At 43.3% G+C, this 6,650-nt stretch overlaps 1 protein-coding gene across 1 annotated transcript in view; it reads right to left on the reverse strand.

The window, feature by feature from the left end:
* The window catches only part of adad2 (adenosine deaminase domain containing 2), a 28,366-nt gene extending 22,362 nt beyond the window's left edge, over positions 1-6,004 (reverse strand). The window contains exon 1 of the mRNA XM_087180156.1: positions 5,778-6,004. The gene's annotated coding sequence lies outside the window, so the exon portion shown is untranslated. The remainder of the gene's footprint in view (positions 1-5,777) is intronic.
* Positions 6,005-6,650: the final 646 nt, after the last annotated feature.

Below are 6,650 nucleotides of genomic sequence, written 5' to 3' on the forward strand. Positions count from 1 at the left end.
GCTGAGCCAGTCCTTGGCAGCCAATCATCCTCTGCGGGCCAAGCATAAACAAATGGCAGCCTCCCTCGCTGGACATGGCCTGATCACGCACCCATGAGCAAGCAGAGGCACATACCGTGCTGTGGATGCGGTACGCCTGCACATATCTCATATGAGCAATCACCCGTGCACGTGTGTGGCAGATTCATGGCCGCACACAGAGAGACGGAAATACCGTATGGACACAAACATACCCTACCTCTGCCCAACCCTGTGGCTTTATATTAGCGTAATCCTTGGTTTAATATGAATCCAGACCAAAGCTTTTTTCCTATTTTCCCAAAAGAGATACTGCCATGGCCTGGTTTTACTAGGACAAAGTCATTTAGCCTACACACACACACACACACACACACACACACACACACACACACACATACACACATTAAAACACGCACACATTCAGGGTGGGATCAGGCTGTATTCATGCCAACTAGTCCCAGATTGGGTGCTCGTGGTGAGAACGTAATGAGTGGAGACCAATATGTCGCATGCCTTTCTGCCTCCCTGTTTTGTTTTTTTTTTCTGTCTCCTTGAGTGTCGGGATCCCTTTTCCCTTCATTCTCTGCCTTGGAGCGAGTGACAAACTCCCACTGTGCCCACTTATGTGTCTCCCTCCACTGTCATATAGTGTCTGTCTGACATGTCGCTATTCTGTGAAGCCGTCATATCGAGAGTATCTATTCCTACTGCAATGCATCACGTCAAAAGCATTGTGACAGGCGTCCTTTAAGTGCGCCGTGTGTTTGCATTCTTGAGTCTGAGTAATGATCTGGCTTCTGAAAACTGTCATCTCTGGGGTTAATTACTAAAGTTGCATGTCACTTTTTTGGGGCCAGTTTCAAAGGCAAAAGATGAATTTTGGGACGGGGTGAAATCAACTCATTTTCACTCGTTTAGTCACATTCAGTTTGCTCAAATTAACTGTCACAGCAATGCAACAGAATTATAGTAAAATCATGATTTTCAAACATTTCTCCGCAGACTCCTGATTCATGGTAAAATCCGTCAGTTTCTGAATTCATGTACAAGTTGCTTTGATGTTTACATAAGTGAAATTTCAATGAGGGCATTAAAATGATACCAGTGCCTCTTTCAGTCAGGAGTTTTAGTCCCTGTGAGACCATATGACCCGATGCCTATTTCCATGTCTGCCTCTGTCATATAACTGTATAGTTTTCAATATGTTGCACTAATTTCCAAATTACCCAGCTTAGTCCAAACACACCTGGTGCTACCTCTAATGATTAGCGCTGCACAGCACTTGAAAAGGACTGCGAATTACAAAGACTGCCTCACGTGGCACAACCACACAAGGGGCTCAGGTAGGCTGTGCTTAGCTTACCTTAACTTCACTCTCTTGAGTTTTAATAATAAACAGGCAGTGATGAATGGAATCGAACTGGCATTGAAGGTGTACACATGGGATACTCTGAATATGCAAATGAGGAAACCGTATTTGCATGATAATAATATCTGTTGCTCGTCGAATACGGCCTCACATTCCCCCTGCAACCATGCAGGCCAATCTCTGGAGCGAATAAAGCTCTCGGGATGGCTGCCGTACTGTGACTGAGCCACCATCTTGTCGCAACAAAGCATTGTGGGTAGACAGCATTATTTGGTCTACTTCAAATACATTGAATGTAGGAAAATGGATGAAAGACCACATCAGACCGTATAGCGCTGTTTTCCCCCTCGCTCAGTGGTCCATATTATGCACTCTGTATCTCAGGCTATGCATATTTGTGCTCTGGCTTTGGAGATTTGGACATAAGCTACACTATTGCCAGCGTTCAGTCAATACAGTTAATTTTCCAGGCGTTCAGCTGCACTGCTATCTGTCCATTTATTTCCAATGTGCTTTTGCTGACGTGATGTTCCCCTTTGCCACATTTATCGTCTCTGTATCATATTTGGCATTGTCTTATGTTCTGTTTGTTATCTTAAAAGTGATGACTCATGGAAGTCTGCCTGTCTCCTCGTTTTATTTTAATTTTCATTCATCTTTTACTTTTTACAGCCTCTGGAGCCCGTGGGCCTATGATTAACCCGCCACCAGGTTATTGATTATTTCATTTTCATTTTCAAGTGATTTCTATTCCAAAATACACCACATGGATTAGATGTAGTCATTATATAGTCGTCACAGATTTTTAGTCTATCACATAAGAAACAGCTTTCAACCGTTTCTTGCCTCTCATTGGTGCTGTTTCATGTCATGAAGAATAAATGAACTCCCCTTCCTTTTCCATCAATGATCTCATTATCCCGTTACATTTTAATTTTGAAACATTACACACTGCACAGGGTGCCTGTGAAAAGAAGTTTCTGAAATCTAGAGTGCAAGTCTGGAACTTTTTAATAAGAAAACCAATATTCCTGGATGAAAATGTATCTTCCACTCTGTTTCCAAAGTGCTCCCTCTTGCCCACCGTTTAATTGAGCTATTCTTCATTGTAATTACTGTGACACACTGGCCTTGTGGTGATCTCTTCCACTGTTTCATTACTTGAGATCAATGGGGTTTTAGTGACAGATTTGGCCCTGAGACTCCTTTGTCAGCTGTGTTTATAATTATTATATTAAATAATAACATATTTTACATCTAGAATGACGTCTGCCGTATTGAATCCAACCTCTTAACTTGTCAACTCTATACAAATGCTTTGACTTTCAACTTATTAGGCACCCAATGTTATTACTGTTAGACTGTCACGCCATTTTGCTTCTTTAGAAATAGCTGCAGGCACTGAGCTGAAAAAATACAAACGTGCAAACTCGCAGGAATTTTTCATTTGATTTTCAACAGAGTTTTGTATCTTAATATAATAAAAAATAGAGAACCTGCATGGCATTTCAAATTAAACCACTCTTGCTTAATGGTGTGCAATGTTCACCCCCTCACTCACTCACACAGACTGGCATCGAGAGTGTAAGAACAAAAACGATTAAGCCACACACACCTTTCTTCAACAATCCCTGTATCGTGTCCCCTCTCTTTCTCCTCTCTCCCTCTCACTTTGTTTCACTTGTTTCATAAATCTGTCCAATGCAGCTTTCACACGGAGGCAGATTATTGCTTTCCAACTAATACCAGAGACATTTCATGCTCAAGTATGAAAAGGGATTTAAGGACAGAAATCTAATCTACTGTAGTGTGAAATGATGAAATATCAGTGTAATATCTACTGAGAAGCTTGAGAAACCTCAATAGAAAGCCAGTCCCAGATATGATGGAGCATTTCTAATCGTATTTGGTCCTCTCCACTACCCTCCTTTCCTTTCCTTTCCTTTCCTTTCCTTTCCTTTCCTTTCCTTTCCTTTCCTTTCCTTCCCTTTCCTTTCCTCTCCTTTCTGTCCTTCTTATCCTTTCCTTTCCATCTGCATAATCCAGAACATCAGAGCAGATTGTGGCTGAATGGGAGGCTGCAGTAGCAGGTGTAATCTTAGGGTTGTGCATCTCTCATCTGCAGATCTCCCTCTGCAGCCTCTCTGATGCTATTTATGGCACACATGCACATGCAGCAGCATGGCTGAGAATGAGGCAGGGATTGGGAGAGCCTTGAGGGGAGGAGGGGAGGGTTGACAAGTGCAGGGTTGCATTCATTGGAAAGCACTAGTCTATAATCTGCCTGCACGCTGCTGTCGATGCTTGAATTTGGTCGGGTTGGGGCTGCATTGGACTGATTTGACGTGATTGTCCGACATGTTAGGCTGGATTTGCATTAGCTAAACACTAGATTAGACAATGTGAATCAAGTTGAAAGAGCTCAGGCTGTGGCTAGTCTTAAACAACGCCGTCCAAACAGGGTCAGACAACATTCCTCTGCACCACCAGTAGGACTGTCTACTGCCTAGCATGCCACATTATCTTCACAGCTCCAGCGAGCCATGCATGTGCCTTCACCCACCCTGGAATGGGAACAGCACTATCAGCACTTTGTCTCCACTCAGTTGTCGTGGTGGTGGCGGTGTGTGCGCGTGTGTGCGTGCGTGTGTGTGTAGGGGAGGTTGATTGTGGGTCGACATGTTAACAAAACACTGTGAATCCCCCTCTCTCTGCTGCTCTATCTTCGTCTCCACTCCTCTGCTGCCCTGCTACTGAGTTTGTTTGTGTCCAGCCAGCAGTCCTGAGAGTGAAAAGCTTCATCAGCTGAATTACTGGAAGTTAGCTGTCTCAATCAATTAGGTCTTGCTGGCTAGGACACATGGCTGGAGCTGTATAGCTGCAGTTTCCTGACCTCTCCTTTTCTATAATGCCATCTCGTCTTCCTTCATTTAGCCTCCCCTCCTCTCCTCTCCTCTCCTCTCGTCTCCTCTCCTCCTACACCTGATACCTCCTCCCCTCTGCTAAGCTGCTAATCCACATACATATGCAGCAAATTGTATTATCCATACAGAGCACGCGTCAGCCTTTACCTGCTCCTACTGCAACTATATAAGACGGTTCTTCCGTGGACAGGCCCCGTAGGAAAATATCCCTTCACTTATCCAAATAAGCTATATAACACAATGATGGGAGAAGGATGGATAGAGGAACGAGCAGAGGAGCGGAGGGAGAAAAGGTTAAGGGTATGAGGAGACCCTGAGGTCCAGAGATAAGCAGTGATCCCTTTCTTTCATTCTTCACATCCTCTGCGAGTGCTCAGAGGATGCTCACAAGGGCAGTGTCATCCATACTATCTCACACACACACACACACACACACACACACCATCCAGCAGCCACACATCCTGTCATGTGGTCAGCTTGATCCTATGCAGTGTAACTGTGTGCTGTCTCCTGACTTAAGGATTTTCCCCATACATCATAAAGATTGCAAGTAATTAGCAGAAACTGTGCAGTTTAGCTTGGAGATCATTTCAATAACAGGTTGTTCTTTTTATTTATTTTTTTAATCAAGCACACAGCACTGTGCAGGTGTGAGGTAGAGTACGACCTCTTTTTCCTCACTGTAAAACCTATACCCAGCATGCATTGTGTTAAAAATTATGAATGATTATCAGTATAAAATGATGGGGTATGGGAAGATGCACGTTCTGGGATACAGACACCAAAAGCCAACAGCTCAGTCAGCCAGCTCACATTAAATAGAAGTCAGAGAGAGTCAGTGTTGGGGGAATCTGTTGGCGAGCAGATGGGCCACAGCTCAAGACGCGTCAGAAGTTTTTAGACAGCAACGGGAAATGGAAAAAATGACATTAGAAGAGATTGTTGATTCATTTTATGGATATGCATGAAACCACGTTATGATGGGTTTTTTTTTTTTTTTTTCTTTCTTTCTGTGCTCATAAAGTAATCATGGTTCAACTTTGGATGCCGCATATTGAAAATAAATCCCAGGAACACATTTCACTTTTTGACAGAAATGCTAAATGAGAGATTGCGTTAACTTACCGAGGAACAGAGACTCTATAGATCTCTATGCAAAACAGAGGATGTGCCAAATTGGAATCATCGTAAAAATGTGTTCCTTGACATCATCCAAGATCTTATTTAGTCTAACACACCTCAGATGTTTGATGTCCTACATTTCTCAAAGATAAAAATAAACCAGGACTTTTTGTTCCTTTTCATCCTCTTCTTTTGTAGTATTTAGTCATGTTGATTCAAATCGTTGCACCTTGGCGATCCGTCGCTCCTCCTCATGATACCCCTAGCTCCTGTCACAAATTAGCTGGCAGCACTAAACATAGCATCTCACAATGTCACCACGCAGGTGATAATTGTCTTACCGTATGTTTGAGTGAAATTGTCATGACTGGAATTTGCACGACGCCTCTGTCCCTGCGCTTTTATAACACGGCTGTGAAATTCCTCATCGCACCTGGCTGCTAGAGAGCAGAGATAAAACATTATGACTTTTGGCTTGTTTAGGAAGGTAATAATTAGCTTTTCAACTTGTGTTTGCAGTCGGTCGTTTGGTTTGTTTCCAAGACGACACTGTCATTCTCGAGTTAACTAAGTCGGCTTCGCATTGCAACACAGCGTGAGAGCGGAGGGGGTGTATTTTTATGATGCACGGAGATGACTTTGACTCCAGAGCTTCACAGAGAAGTGAAAGTTGGTCATGTGATCAGTGTCACATGAATGTTTCTGAGTAGAGTGGATGTGTGTGTACAGCTGAGGTCAAAGTTTAATCTGAGTGTTTTTCTGTTCGTGAGCCACATGAGCCTTTTTTTTTTTTTTTTTTTTACAGTACTTCTTTATGTGTGGGGCATTTACAGACACTGCACACTATATGTTTATGGCATATGTGTGTATCAGATGTTCGGATGTTGTGTATCCTGCAGCCTGTAGCAAAGCAGATGCACCCCAGAGACAGACACATACACGGAGAGAGAGAGAGAGAGAGAGAGAGAGAGAGAGAGAGGGTCACATGGATGAGGTCACATGGGCTCACCATGTGCTGCTGCTTGAGGCCTGGTGAACTGACTCCACACAACAATCCTCTCACTGTGTGTTTGTGTGTGTCAGTGTGTGATTGCGCTGATAAAAACAGTACAATAAGTGGGATTCAGGGTGTCCTCTTTGTGTGATTGGCATTTTTGCTTTTCGTCTGACAATGAGGAAAGGGTGCAGTACGTGTCATTTAGTCTGAAATTAAA

Source organism: Seriola lalandi, unplaced genomic scaffold (assembly GCF_002814215.2).
Source record: "Seriola lalandi dorsalis isolate HSWRI2012SDOR001 ecotype SW California unplaced genomic scaffold, Sedor1 jcf7180002054893, whole genome shotgun sequence".
Taxonomy (NCBI): Eukaryota; Metazoa; Chordata; class Actinopteri; order Carangiformes; family Carangidae; genus Seriola; species Seriola lalandi.